Raw genomic sequence first — 14295 nt, 5'->3', positions numbered from 1 at the left:
TCCAAGGATCTCGAAAGTAAAGGACTCTGAACACAGTCTGGCAAAAGGAAGGATTTTATTTACAAAGACAAACCAGGGAAAATGGTAACGGGAATAACGCACACACACATGCGCACAGTTTATAGCAAGCGCGGGAAAATCGCAACAGGGGTAAAATACGCACACACAACTGACTGGATACATACAATCAAGGAACAGTCAATACGATACCTGCCACCCCTCGATTCAGTGCAGGCATGGCTCTATGCTACTGGGAATCCTAACTTAGGACACTCCTAACCCTGTTGAAGTGCACACCTTACCAGCGGTCTCTCCAGTGTCGTTCCACGATTCCTCGGAGCTATCAAAAGAGACAGAACCAAGCACATGTGGCACTCTTTATAGTGCTAGAGAGCTGGGGGTGGGGTCCAGCCCAGGTAGTTCAAACAGGCCAATGTCCTGAGGCCAAGTACAAGGGTGCTTAAAGGTACCAATGGTCAGGTGTGCACTGATGGGTGGGGTGGAGCCAAACCTTGATTGACAGTGGTGTGCCTTTCGACCAGGTACTGGGCAGTGCTGTCACGTGACAGCCACGGCCTTCCACAATACAGCCTACTGGGGTGATACTCCTTCTGTTGTTTGAGGGGCTTCCCCACCAGACTCCACCCCTCCCATGAGCAGCAGAGGAAGGGCCGTAGACTATGGTCGTTCCCCACCCAGCCTTTGCGTTGGCTGACCCAGCGCCTCCCTCCAGACGTCCTCCTGCAGCCTGGAATGTGCCAGTCAGCAGCATTCCCTCACGGACATCTCCCTGTGCCGGTAGACCAATGAGTTTTGGGCAGACCAAAGAGCTGATGATCTTCCGGCAGCACTTGATGTCTGTCTCTGTACTTTTTTTTAATTTCAGAAGTAAAATTTATTCATAATAAAAACAATACACACAAAAGAAGAAACAGTGCAAAACTTTTTACATCCATGGTCAATAGATTCAGTAGAGTTAACTATTTTTTTAAACACTTTGCACCATTGCAACTCATGGCCCTGTGGGGTGGCACACTATTTCAATGTTTAAGGGGCCTCACCACCCTTTACATGCAACAGCAGAAGGAGATGAGACCGTGCTCCTTCCCCACAGAGCCGACATATTTTAAGCACAGTACTCTCTGAGGTTTAAAGGTTTAGCCTTGCTTCCCTGCTTTTGAGGTGGAGGTAATGTCGATGTCAGCAGATGCAAAAGCCAGTAATTACAGAAAAAAGGCCAGACTGAGGGAAGTGAGGGATTCAGGATTGAGTGGATACTATGAGTTCTCACATTGACTCAGCAAGAATATCAGAATACCCTGCAGGATGAAGCATGTGGAACGCACAACAACATTAACTTAAATGTCTGTGCTTAGAAAAAATATAGAAACTAAAGTGAGATTGTCAAACACAGCTCCAGGCATGAACCTCTGTCAGAAAAGGTTACCAGATAGGAGGGAATCAAACTGTGTTTTCATGTTTGTCAAGGATTAGGCTGTTGATAACCTTCAGATGGCTTCCCTCAATCCTGTGATATTCACATCTGCTTCCACATTCCGAACTGCGGGGAGCATGGAATACATTCCACTGCAGAGTTGCACAATGCTGGACATTGTGCGGGCATGGACATTATCTCTCTTATCAGCCCCTAGTTTATGACATGAGTATGCGTAAGCAAACCATGTGTAACTCACCATGTGCTAGCTTCAGGGACGGCAATAGACAGATTGCACAACGTGGCCCCGGCCATAATGTTTTATCAAGGTGAGAACTCATTCAGTTCTGACTATCATTCATGGGTGTTGTTTAACCAAAAGAATGTGTATGTGGGCTATTAGGTTTACTCCAGACTCAATGGTATGTGATTTTCCTTTGGGTTGAGTTTACAGTGTGTTACGTGTATCCAATGCAGTTCAGAGACTGTTGCACTGCTGTAAGTGCCGTCTTTTGGATAAAACGTTAAGACTAATTTGCACTAAGTCTCACCCACTCTCTTGGGTAACAAAGATCTCATGGCCAGTATTTCATTAGGACAGGGGTCTTCTCCCCAGTGTGCCGGCCAGCTCAATCAACATCATTAAAACACAACTTATCTGGTCGCTGTCTGTTAGATGTTTCTCTTGTGGGAGTTTCCTCCATACGAATTGCCTGTCATGTTTTTAATATTACAAGAAATTGCTTCATTGGTTGAAATACCCTGGAGATGTTTAAGTCCTTCCAGATATATGCATAATCTTTCTTTATTGGCTGAGGGTATGGGCTGCTGGATGTAAATTGGGAAATTGATAAATTGGTTTATTATTGTCACATGTACTGACGTACAGTGAAAAACTTTGTTTTGCACGCCATCCATACAGGTCCATACAGGTCATTTCATTACAATAGTGCACTGAGATAGTACAAAGGGAAAGCAGTACCAGAATGCAGAATAAAGTGTTACAGAGAAAGTGCAATGCAGACTGTCCATTCCCCTTCTTCTGCCACTGGAGAGGGGTCAGGCGAGAAAGCCCCTTAAATATTGTAAATACGGGATTGGGGTGGCACCCCAGGGAGCCACACAGGTGGCAGCGGTGCTGTGTTTTTTATATAAAAAGGTAACACTATTGATTGATCTCAACACGAATATAAAGGTTTGCACTGTTTTATTGTTGTATATCGTTTGTTTTTTTTAGGATGAATAACCTTTATTTTGGAGTTTAAAAAAAAACTTCCCTCCACAGACGCTGCCTGACCCGCTGAGTCTCTCCGGCATTTTGCGTGTTGCTCCAGAATTCCAGTGTCGGCAGTCTGTCTGGTGACAATAATTAACCCATTTACCAAGCCCCGATGCAACTGGCTAGGATGCTTTTCATGGTGCACCTGTAAAAATTAGTGAGGGTCATCTCTGAAAACAGAAAATGTTGGAAACACTCAGCAGGTCAGGCAGCATCTGTGGAGAAGGAAGCAGAGTTGGGAGACTTCAGGTGGACACAGCCTGAGTGAGGGCGCAATGGCTGTCGGGAGTTGAAGTCCAGGACCATGGGGGGGGGTTTGACTACAAAGCCCAGAAGGCTCGGCTGAGGGCGCATGCGCAGTGGCTGAAGTCGGGGGGGCGCACCTGTGGGGGTGCTACACCTGGCGGCGGAGGGGCGCCAGTGCAGGCTTGACGCGCTAGCGGCCACTGCGCCTGCGCGGTACTGCAGCCCCGGGAGAAAGTTTGAGGAGAAGTTGGAAAAGTTTTCTCTTTCCGGGCGGAACTTGGCGCCGCCTGTTCGGCGGAGGGTCGGAGCCAACAGGTGAGCGCGACGATGGGACTGTATCCTCACCCCGAACCCCCCCCCCGTTCCCTCACCCCGAACCCCCCCCCCATTCCCTCACCCCGAACCCCCCCCCCGTTCCCTCACCCCGAACCCCCCCCCCGTTCCCTCACCCCGAACCCCCCCCCGTTCCCTCACCCCGAACCCCCCCCCGTTCCCTCACCCCGACCTTCCCCAGAAATCGTTCCCCTCCCGCCCGGATCCCGTTGCTTCTCCCCTTCCCCAGTCCCGGTCACCTCACCCTCCCCCTCTCCTCCATCTTCATGTCCAGCGCCTTCTCCCCATCCTCTTCAGACAAGGGATTTAAGGATGGCATTCGGCCCGTCGACCTTGTCCTTGCTCTATTTCCACTCCCCTCCATCCACCAGGCGTCCTCCTCTTCTCCCTCCCACAGCTATTAAACCACCGCCACCCACCCGGCTCCCATCCCTCCCCTGTCTCCTGGCCCCATCTCCTCTACCATCCCCCCCCCGCACCCCGCCGTCTCCTCCCTCCCGAGCTCACCCGCCCTCCCCCCGTCTCCTCCCTCCCGCTCCTCCCACCTGCCCCCACCCACCCCGCCGTCTCCTCCCACCTGCCCCCACCCACCCCGCCGTCTCCTCCCACCTGCCTCCCACCCACCCCGCCGTCTCTTCCCACCTGCCCCCCACCCACCCCGCCGTCTCTTCCCACTCGTCCCCCCACCACCACCCCCCGTCTCTTCCCACCCGTCCCCCCACCACCAACACCCCGTCTCCTCCCATCCAGACCCCCAGCACCACTGCTCCCGTCTCCTTCCCTCCCCCCCACACTCCCTGCCCCCCCACCCCCACCCCCTCCCTTCCTCCCCCCCCACCCAGAAGTGCTGTCTGTTGCATGAAACATCAACTGATATCCTGTATGTGGATTGGCACAGCTGGTGAGTTGCCCCACAGCGTCAGTGATCTGGGTTCAATCCTGATTCCAGGTCCCGTCAGTGTGGAGTTTTGAACATTCTCCCTGGGTTTCCTCCGGGTACTCTGGATGGCTCCCTCACACATCCCAAAGCCGTGTGGGTCGGTGGGTTAATTGGCCGCTGTGGTCTGTGAGGAGTTGATGGGAAAGTGTGGAGAATAACAATGGGGATTAATGTAGGAATAGTGTAAATGGGTGTTTGATGGTCTCAATGGGCTGAAGAGCCTACTGAAGGACTTTGATTAAGATCCCACTGTCCTGGAGAGGGATGAGGGAGTGAGTCCTGGCAATTTTTTCATCCCCCAATCAATATTTCTAAAATGATTATCTGGTTATTATCATTTGCTCTGTCAAAATCTGCTGACAGGTTCCTGCATTACAGTAACAGCTAAATTTCAGGAGTATGTAATTCTCTGTAAAACACTTGCGAAGATCTTTTGCACATTTTCAGTTTGGGGAAGTGCTGTTCTCTCATTTCGCTCTTGGGTGAGTTACAGATTACATTCTTGTGTGGCAACAGTCAACTAGAACAAAGTCATGTTTGCAAGCAGTGATTTTTTAATTGCGACAGGATGGGTTTTGGTAAAACCGCATAAAGTTCTGGCAATGCAGTCTTAAAAATTTTTCCTGATTGCTCAATGTAAGAGCAAAATATTGTAAATAATTCAGCAGTGTAATTAATATACCAACGTGACAACGCACCTTTGCAATTAATTGCCCCACAACCTATAGAAGGATAAACACAGACCCAGAAATTTGTCTCGGTGTTAACCATTCTTGTGTTGGAGGACATATCGCCTTCCCAGAGTTGGTTGTTATAGTTTGAGGCTTTTTAAAATTATTTCAGAATATACTTTATTCATAAAAAATCTAAAATATGTAAACACAGGACATTCAAGTCAAGATTTTTGTTATTCCATTAATTTAATGCATCATAAGTTATCATCTATTTACATATTTAAAGTAAATAGTTCGTAACACATTTTAACTCATTTGTCTGCAGGCTCTGAAGTGTGTCCCTTCCCCATAGACCCTCAAAAATAAGTTTATTTATATATTTATAAGGCTTACAACAATTTTAGCGCAGAATTCAGTTGAGTTCAGTGATTGTGAAATGCTTCCATGTTTCTCATTTTTGAACAGAGCAAAAGTTCAGGGCAGTTTGGAAGAGAATGTTTTGTTATCTGTCATGTTGTCTAACACTTGCCCTGCCATCAGAATCAGGTTTATTGTCACTGATATATATCGTGAAATTTGTTGTTTTGCAGCAGCAGCAGTACAGTGCGAGATGTAAAGACAAAAGTTACTTTGTTACAAAAATAAATAAATAGTGCAAAAGAGGAATAATGAGGTAGTGTTCATGGATCGTTCAGAAATCTGATGGCAGAGGGGAATAAGCTGTTCCTGAATCATTGAGTGAGGTTCCTGTACCTTCTCCCCGATGATAGTAACATGAAGAGGGCATGTCCTGAGTGGTGAGGGTCCTTAATGAAGGATACCACCTTCTTGAGGCACCGCCTCTTGAAGATGTCCTTGATGATGGGGAGGGTTGTGGCCGTGATGGAGCTGGCTGAGTCTACAACCCTCTGCAGCCTCTTTCGATCGTGTGCATTGGAGCCTCCACACCAGGCGGTGATGCAGCCAGTCAGAATGCTCTCCACTGTACACCTGTAGAAGTTTGCAAGAGCCTTTGGTGACATCCCAAATTGAGGAGATTTGTAGTAGATACTCCTAATGAAGTAGAGCCGCTGGCATGCCTTCTTTGTGATTGCATCAATGTGTTGGGCCCAGGATAGATCCTCTGAGATGTTGACGCCCAGGAACTTGAAGCTGCTCACCCTTTCCACCACTGACCCCTCGATGAGGACTGGTGTGTGTTCTCCCGACTTCCCCTTCCTGAAGTCCACAATCAATTCCTTGGTCTTGCTGACATTGAGTGCGAGGTTGTTGTTGTGACACCAACTCAACCAGCTGATCTATCTCACTCCTGTAAGCCTCCCCATCGCCATCTGAGATTCTGCCAACAACAGTGGTGTCATCGGCAAATTTATAGATGGTGTTTGAGCTGTGCCTAGCCACACAGTCATGAGTGTAGAGAGAGTCAAGCAGTGGGCTAAGCACGCATCCTTGAGGTGTGTCATGCACATTTATATGAAAGTAAATAAAAAAAAATGTTGATCCTGGAGACCTGAAATAAAAACAGAAAATGCTTGAAGCACTCAGCAGTTGGGCAGCATCTGTGAAGGGAGAACCGGTTAACGTTTCAGGTCTTCTCTGACCTTAAACATTGTTTCTCTCTCCATAGATGCTGCCTGACCTGTTCATTCCGTCTTCACTTTGTGTGTTGTGCTGAGTGGGACAGGCCAGCCACATCCCCAATTTTGTCTTCTCTCCTTGTCGCAGTTGTCGGCAGGACTCATTGAGATGGTCAACATCCAATCTCCCGTGGTTTACAGGGCCAGGTGGCTTTATGTTCCACAGCAGGACTAGCACAATGGAATCTGTTGTCCTTGTCGTCTCTGGCCCATACATGACTCCAATCCCTGTGATGTGGTTCACTAATAATTTCCTGCCAGTTCAGGGACAAGTAGGAATGGACAATAAATTTCTTTGAGGGCATAAATAACTCAGTCCCCTAGTTCCAAACTTCCTGACTCCCTGTCATTTCTCCTTAACATTTGTAAATTTCTTACCACCTTAAATTTTTCTTGTATATAACTGTTTCAAGGGTTGTGGGCTTCGCAGGCTGAGCCAGCATTTAAACACCCATCCCTAGTTGTCCCTGAGGTGGTGGTGAGCTGCCTTCTTGAACTGCTGCTGTCCTAGAGGTGTGGGCATGCTGTGAGGAAGAGAGTTCTAGATTTTGACCCAGCGACAGTGAAGGAACAGCAATTATATTTCCGTGTTCCAATGGTGTATGGCTTGGAGGGCCACCTCCAATCGGTAATGGTAGTGTTCCGATGCTTTTGCTGCCCTTGTTGTTCTAGCTGGTAGAGGTCATGGATTTAGAAAGTGCTGTCTCTGGAGTCTAAGTGAGTTGCTGCAGTGCATCTTGTAGATGGTACAAACCATTGCTGCTGTCTGTCAGTGGTGGAGTGAGTGAATGGTGCCTGTCAAGTGGGCTGCTATGTCCTGTGTGGGGTTGAGCTTTTTGAGTGTTGAAGCTGCGCTCATCCAGGCAAGTGGAAAATGTTCCCTCACACTCCTGACTTGAGCCTCGTAGATGGTGGACAGGCTTTGGGGAGTTAGGAGGTGAGTTACTTGCCACGGGACTGACCTCCTCTTGTCAACTGGCTACTGCGGTTCAGTTTCTTTTAACCCATGGAGTTTGGATTTTAGAGTGGTACAGCACAGAACCAGAACCTTCAGCCCATCGTGTTCACAGTGACCATCAAGGAACCACCTATACTCATCCCATCTACCAGAACTTGGTCTGTAGACTTCTATGTTCAAGTTTATTGTTGTCGGAGGCATACATACTTGGGTAAAAATGCCATGAAAATTAGCTTTTTGCAGCAGCAGCACAGTATATTACAAGATGAGGACAAACATAAACTGTCAGGAAGGTGACATCCATCATCAGGGACCCCCACCACCTGGGCCAGGCCCTCTTCTCGATGCTGCCATCAGGTAGGAGGTACAGGAGCCTGAAGACCCCACACCTCAAGGTTCAACAACAGCTTCTTCCCCACTGCCGTCAGGTTCTCGAACTGACCTGAAAAACCCAAACACTACCTTGGAGTATATATTTTTTTTCTCTCTCAATCTTGCACCAGTGTCGTTGTAGGATTCTCCAGGTACTCCTTAAATGCTGTGAGAGTCTCTTCAACCCCTAACCCCTCTGGTAAATCTGCACTGCATCCCCTCCCCAAGGTCAATGTCCTCTTCCTAAGATGTGCATAACCCAGCACTTCGACTTGCCTTGAGTCTGGTTTGGGAATGGAATGATAGCTTTATTGTAGAATATAATGGCCACAGAATTTCTTTTTTAAAAAAAAACTTCCCAAGCTTCTGGAAGCTCTCAGTGAAATAAGTTGATGCTTATAACAGTGCCTGAAGCAGTTGTCTGCATTGTCAGGTAATTGCAGGCAAACCAGTTCATGCAGGTAAATAACAGATCTGTTCCTTAAATGGCTGGAACAAAATTCAGGGCATGAACTCTTCTTGTTTAATTGTATGCACGTGGCCTTTGACTGTTGCCACACAGTTTACAGAATCATAAAGCAACGAAACAGGCCATTTGGCCCAACTCGTCTGTGTCTACCAGATTGAAACTCTCTCGTCCAATACCCTTGGTATCTTACTTACTGGTGCCGGACTGCAGAAAGTTTGGACCACAGAAATTGCCCCTGATCTCTGTATTAATTTGAAAACTAATAAAAAGATTGAAAAAGAAAGAAATTGCCCCTGATCATCCCCCTCTGGCCAGGAGAACTGTTCTATTTTAAGTATAGACACTCCGCAGGTTATGTAAGGCTCCGAGAACTGTCCGTAACCCAAAGTTCCCGTAAGACGGCTGAGATTGCAAAAGTTGTGCTGGTAGGTTAATTAGCTTGGTATAGAGCTTAGTTAATTTTACATGTTAAGTTAGATCTTAGTTAGGATTAGTTAATTTGTACAGGTCTGTACTGCAGATCCAAAACATGCTGAATCATGGGAGTTGCCAGATCAGAGAGTTTGGTATTGGTTTATTTTAGTCACATGTACTGAATTGCAGTGAAAAGCTTTTGTTTCTATGCCATCCCGACAAATCATTCCATGCATGCGTACATCGAGAGAGTATAAAGGAAAACAATGCAGAATATTGAGAGTAACAGAGAGTGCAGTGCAGGGAGACAAAGCAGATTAGGAGATCGTCTTTTTCTGTACAAGAGATCTGTTCAAGAGTCTGATAACAGCAGGGTAGAGGCTGTCCTTGAGCCTGGTGGTGCATGCTCTCAAGCTTTTATATCTTCTGCCTGACGGGAGAGGGGAGAAGAGAGAATGACTGGGGTAGGAGGGGTCCTTGATTATGTCGACTGCTTTCCTGAGGCAGCGGGAAATGTAGACGGAGTCCATGGAGGGGGGTCTGGTTCGCGCGATGGTCTGGGCTGAGTTCACAACTCTCTGCAATTTTTTGCGGTCCTGGGCAGAGCAGTTGCCAGATCAAACAGTGATGCATCCAGATAGGACGCTTTCTGTGGTGCATCTGTTTCAACTGGTAATCCCATCGTCCAGTATTTGGTCAATAACGTTCTGTGCCTAGGCGATTCAAGTGCTCAACTTTTTAAAGGCTGTCAGTGACCCAGCTTCAACCCGGCTCTAAGCTAGTGCATTCCAGGTACGAACCACCATTACCACCTCCTGGCCTCTCGCATCATTCCCCCACCCCCTCACCTACCTATATTTCCCCCGTCACCTGGATTCACCTATCACCTGCCAGCTCGTGCTCCTATCCCTCTCCCCTCCCACCCTTTTACTCTGGCTTCTGCCCTCTTCCTTTCCTGATGAAGGGTCTTGGCCTGAAACATCGACTGTCCATTTCCCTCCACAGATGCTGCCTGACTTGCTCAGTTCCTCCAGCATTTTTTGTGTGTTGCTCCAGATTTCCAGCGCTTGCAGTCTCTCTTGCGTTTCTGCTTGGCGTCATTGCACTAGAGTGCCAGCTAAATCTGTGATAGGTCTACTGCTTTCTGCCACTCCAAGCGGTTTTGTGCCTGCATTTGACAGTTCGAATTTGGTCTTTTACCTCGTCATCACTGGTGGCAGGAGAGGCTCAGGAGAATTGTCCAAGGTGAGGGGTTTCATAAGGCCCTTTCAAAGCAATGATATAGAGACGCTTGTGTTCCAAAACTGGAGCTGGATATCTTGATGCTGACAGAGAATTATCAGGAGATACAGGAGATGGGTACATGGATATGTAAGGCTTAGATATGTTCCATGGGACCAGCTTAGATGGGCATCTTGGTCAGCATGGACCAGTTGGGCCAAAGGGCCCGTTTCCATGCTGTATTGCTCAATGATTCTAAAGACCTCCTTCCTCGACTTTACCAGAGAGCGCGCACATGCGTGTGGACATGCATCGAGGGAATGACCACATTCACTGTGATGCCCTTCCAGTTGAACATCTTGCTTTCATATTGAGAATGTACTTGGGGACACAGGAGGTAGCTACTCTAGAAGTGCACAAGGGAAGCAATTCTGAGTCAGAGAGAGATACAGCACGGAAACCGGTTCTTCAACCCACTGAGTCCGCACCGACCATCACCCACCCACTTACACTAATCCTTCATTCATCTTATTTCTCATTCAATTCTACCACTCACCTACACACTAGGGGCAATTTACAGCAGCCCATTGGGATGCGGGAGGTAACTAGAGCATCCGGGGGGGGGGGGGGATCCCACGCGGTCACGGGGTGAACGCACAAACTCCATGCAGACAGCAGCCGAGGTCAGGATTGAACCCGGCTCTCTGGCGCTGCTTGGCAGCAGCTCTACTCATTGCACCACTGTGCCACCCATCTTCCAATATATCTTCCCTCTGAGTCAGGCTCAGAGGTACAGAGATCAGCCAAGCAACACGACACCCCCCCCCCCCCCCCCGAAAGGAAAACTTATCAATGCGGTCCTTCCTGTTTGCTCTCATGTCCTTTAAGCCTCAAATCAAACCCCTTCCAGCTGCTGAATCACAAAAGACCTATTCCTAATCAGTTCTACATACGACTGTAGTGGAAGGAACCTTCACATGGCACACAGAGCGCCCAAGGTCAGGATTGAACTTGGGTCACCAGAGCTGTGAGGCAGCAGCTCTACCTGCCCAGTGAGGGTGTGGGAGAAGTGGGGCTCCAAGTCTTCCACAATATGCGTATTCCTAGCGACACAAGGTGATAAAACCTCAACAAAACAAAAAATCACTGATCAGGAACTGGCTAAAGTTTTGTGCTCTGTTCTAAGTGTCGCAATTAGAAAAGATGTCAAGCTCTTGGAGAGGTTTACAGATTTAGTAAAATGTGCAGGGATAAAGGGCTTTGAATGGGTGGAGAGACCAGCAGCTGGGGTTATTCTCCTTTGGGAGCTAAGATGTTTATTCATGAAATCATGAATGCTCAATCATGAAATTTTGGTAAGAGTGTATCGGGGGAAATTGTTTCCACTGGCACATGTTTAGGGTAACCAGTTAAGGATAAGATGTTTTCGGTCATTAGTCTAGCTGGAGTGGGAAACAGGAGGAGGTTAAAAAAAAATAACAGGAGGAAATCTCCCCCTCAGAAAGACTGAGAAATGTATTTGTGTGATAGCTCCCCCGGTGTGGCACACAGGGCAGAGGCTGCACGTTTCAAACAACAGTCAATGTCAAGTTTACTGGTCTTTGTTCAGTGGGAATTGGGAACAATGTCTGTGGGTTATTGGTATTGGTTTATTATTATCACTTGTACCGAGGTACAGGGAAAAACTTATCTTGCATACTGATTGTACAGGTCAATTCATTACACAGTGCAGTTACATTGAGTTAGTACAGAGTGCATTGAAGCCAGGGCTCTGTATGCTGCCTGTTGCGGGGTGATTCATAGCTGGAGCTGCATGTGTGCTAGACGTGCACCAAGGAGAGGATGAACTCCATTGCGATGTTCTTTCAACAAAAAAGGATTCCTGATGGCAAGTGTGGAGGCACAGGCAAACCAACAGTTATTGGGTACAGCAGGGGAAGTAATGCCAATGACTTGAAGGGGAATAAAGAAGTCTGAAATCTCCATTTTCCTACAAAATTTACCCCCCCCCCCCACCCAAATAAAAGCAGAGTGGTGCAGAACTACAACCAAGACTCCATCCCGACCTCTGGTATTGTCTGCATGGAGTTTGCACCTTCTGTTACCCCCTACCTGATGGTAACTGCGAGGAGATGGCGTGGCCCAAGTCGTGGATCTTTGATGACAGATGTTTGCTTCTTGAGGCAGCGCCTCATGTAGATGCTCTCAGTGGTGGGGACGAACTGTATTGGGCTGAGTTCACGACTCTGCAGCTTCTTGTGTTCCTGTGCAATCGAATTGCTCTAAGTTAAAAGGGATGTGGAGAGTCTGTCAAGACAGATCAATGGATTGAAGTAAGATTTGAAAATGCTGGAAAGACTCAGCAGGTCAGGCAGCATCTGTGGAGTGAGAAAACTGGATTTTCGGGTTGATCATTTTTCATTAGAACCAGGCAAGGTTAGAAATCAGGTGTGAAAAGTTGCAGAGAAAGTGGATAAGAGGAAATCGGTGGTAGAACAGAGATCGAGGCTGGGCTGATGCAAGAGGTAGGTATTGCCTTCAGCGGGAGGTGGTGAAAGCTTGTAAATCACTGGCTAAGTGATTAATAAACCTTCACTAACCCCTCTCAGCCGGCACCATTGCAAGTTGCATCACTCAGTCTTTGTGCCTCCTAGAATCTGTTGTAAGCCCAATCATTTGTCTGGCGCAGAAATGTTGTCGAGTTGGTAAATTATTATACTGCTGGGAGAATGGAACACGCAATGAGCTTGGTGAAACACTGGCACACACTGTACTCAACAGGTTTTAGCACTTCTCACTGAGGTGTGCCTCTATCTGTGTCAGACCCATTCACTTTTTAAACAGTTGTGTCATTTTTGAGTTTTGATTATTTTGTGGGATGTGTTGGCACAGGTTTTTAATTGTACTACTCTAGATGTGTCAAGTTATGATGCGTTAATATGTCTGAGTCAACATGTTGAGTATTTCCATCCCGGGTCAGTTGGTTGAATAGAACCCAGAATGACAGGTCATCACCAGCAATGTGCTCTGATGGAAATAAAATATTATACTGAGGCCCCACCCATTCTTCTGTATGAAAGGTAATGTCAAAGTTATTTGAAAAAGGGGAGAAATTCTCCTCGTTGACATGGATCAGAGTTAATCCCTCAACCGAAAGTTATGGTTCATTATTATTGATTCATACAGTAAAGGAACAGGCTCTTCAGCATATTTTGCCCATGCTAAACATCCAACTTAAAGGCCTGGATAGAGTGGAGGTGGAGAGGATGTTTCCATCAGTGGGAGAGTCTAGGATCTGAGGCTGCGCCCTCAGAATAAAGGGACGTCCCTTTAGAACTGAGATGAGGAATTTCTTCAGCCAGAGGATGGTGAATCTGTGGAATTCGTTGCCACAGAGGGCTGTGGAGGCCAAGTCATTGGGTGTATTTAAGGCAGAGGCTGATAGGTTCTTGACTGGTAAGGGAGTTATGGGGAGAAGGCAGGAGAATGGGGTTGAGGAAAAAAAATCAGTCTGGTTTGAATGGTCAAGCAGACTTGACGGGCTGAATGGCCTAATTCTGCCCCTTTACCTGATAATCTTATGATCTATGACGCCACTCTTATGACAAGTGGCTTATGAAACCAGCCTCCCCTCCTTGGACTCTTTGTCTTTACCTCTCGTTGTCTTGGTGAAGCAGCCGGCATAATCAAAGACCCCACCCACCCGGGTCATTCTCTCTTCTCTCCTCTTCCATTGGGTAGAAGATACAGGAGCCTGAGGCACCTACCACCAGACTTAAGGACAGTTTCTACACCACTGTGATAAGACTATTGAACGTTCCCTTATGTGATGAGATGGACTCTGACCTCACGATCTACCTTGTTGTGACCTTGCACCTTATTGCACTGCACTTTCTCTGTAGCTGTGACACTTTACTCTGTACTGTTATTGTTTTACCTGTACTACCTCAATGCACTCTGTACTAACTCAATGTAACTGCACTGTGTAATGAACTGACCTGTACGATCGGTTTGTAAGACAAGCTTTTCACTGTACCTCGGTACAAGTGACAATAATAAACCAATACCAATTCCAAAGATTCACCATCCTCTAGGTGAATTTTTTTTCCTTTTCTCTCTCTGCCCTTATTTTGAGACTGTAGAGTTGTTGGCTGAGCTTTAGTGAGTCACCGTCTTGCATCCAAGTGTGTTGCAGGGTTCAATTCCCACAAAAACCAGGCTGAAGCCCCAATGCAGTGTTGGCAGAGTGCTGCACTACTAGTGACACTGCCTTTCACAGGAGAAGTTAAACGGAACTCTGTCCCCTTCCAAGGGTTG

At 47.3% G+C, this 14295-nt stretch overlaps 1 protein-coding gene across 1 annotated transcript in view; it reads left to right on the top strand.

Annotated features, from left to right (window-relative positions):
• The first annotated feature begins 3167 nt into the window (after positions 1 to 3167).
• The window catches only part of ppp1r13l (protein phosphatase 1, regulatory subunit 13 like), a 49299-nt gene continuing 38171 nt past the window's right edge, over positions 3168 to 14295 (top strand). The window contains exon 1 of the mRNA XM_052044112.1: positions 3168 to 3275. The gene's annotated coding sequence lies outside the window, so the exon portion shown is untranslated. The remainder of the gene's footprint in view (positions 3276 to 14295) is intronic.

The sequence above is a fragment of the Pristis pectinata genome, chromosome 35, assembly GCF_009764475.1.
Source record: "Pristis pectinata isolate sPriPec2 chromosome 35, sPriPec2.1.pri, whole genome shotgun sequence".
NCBI classification, from domain to species: Eukaryota; Metazoa; Chordata; class Chondrichthyes; order Rhinopristiformes; family Pristidae; genus Pristis; species Pristis pectinata.
Note: the sequence above shows the minus strand (reverse complement) of the source record. Positions and strands in the feature narration are given on the sequence as shown.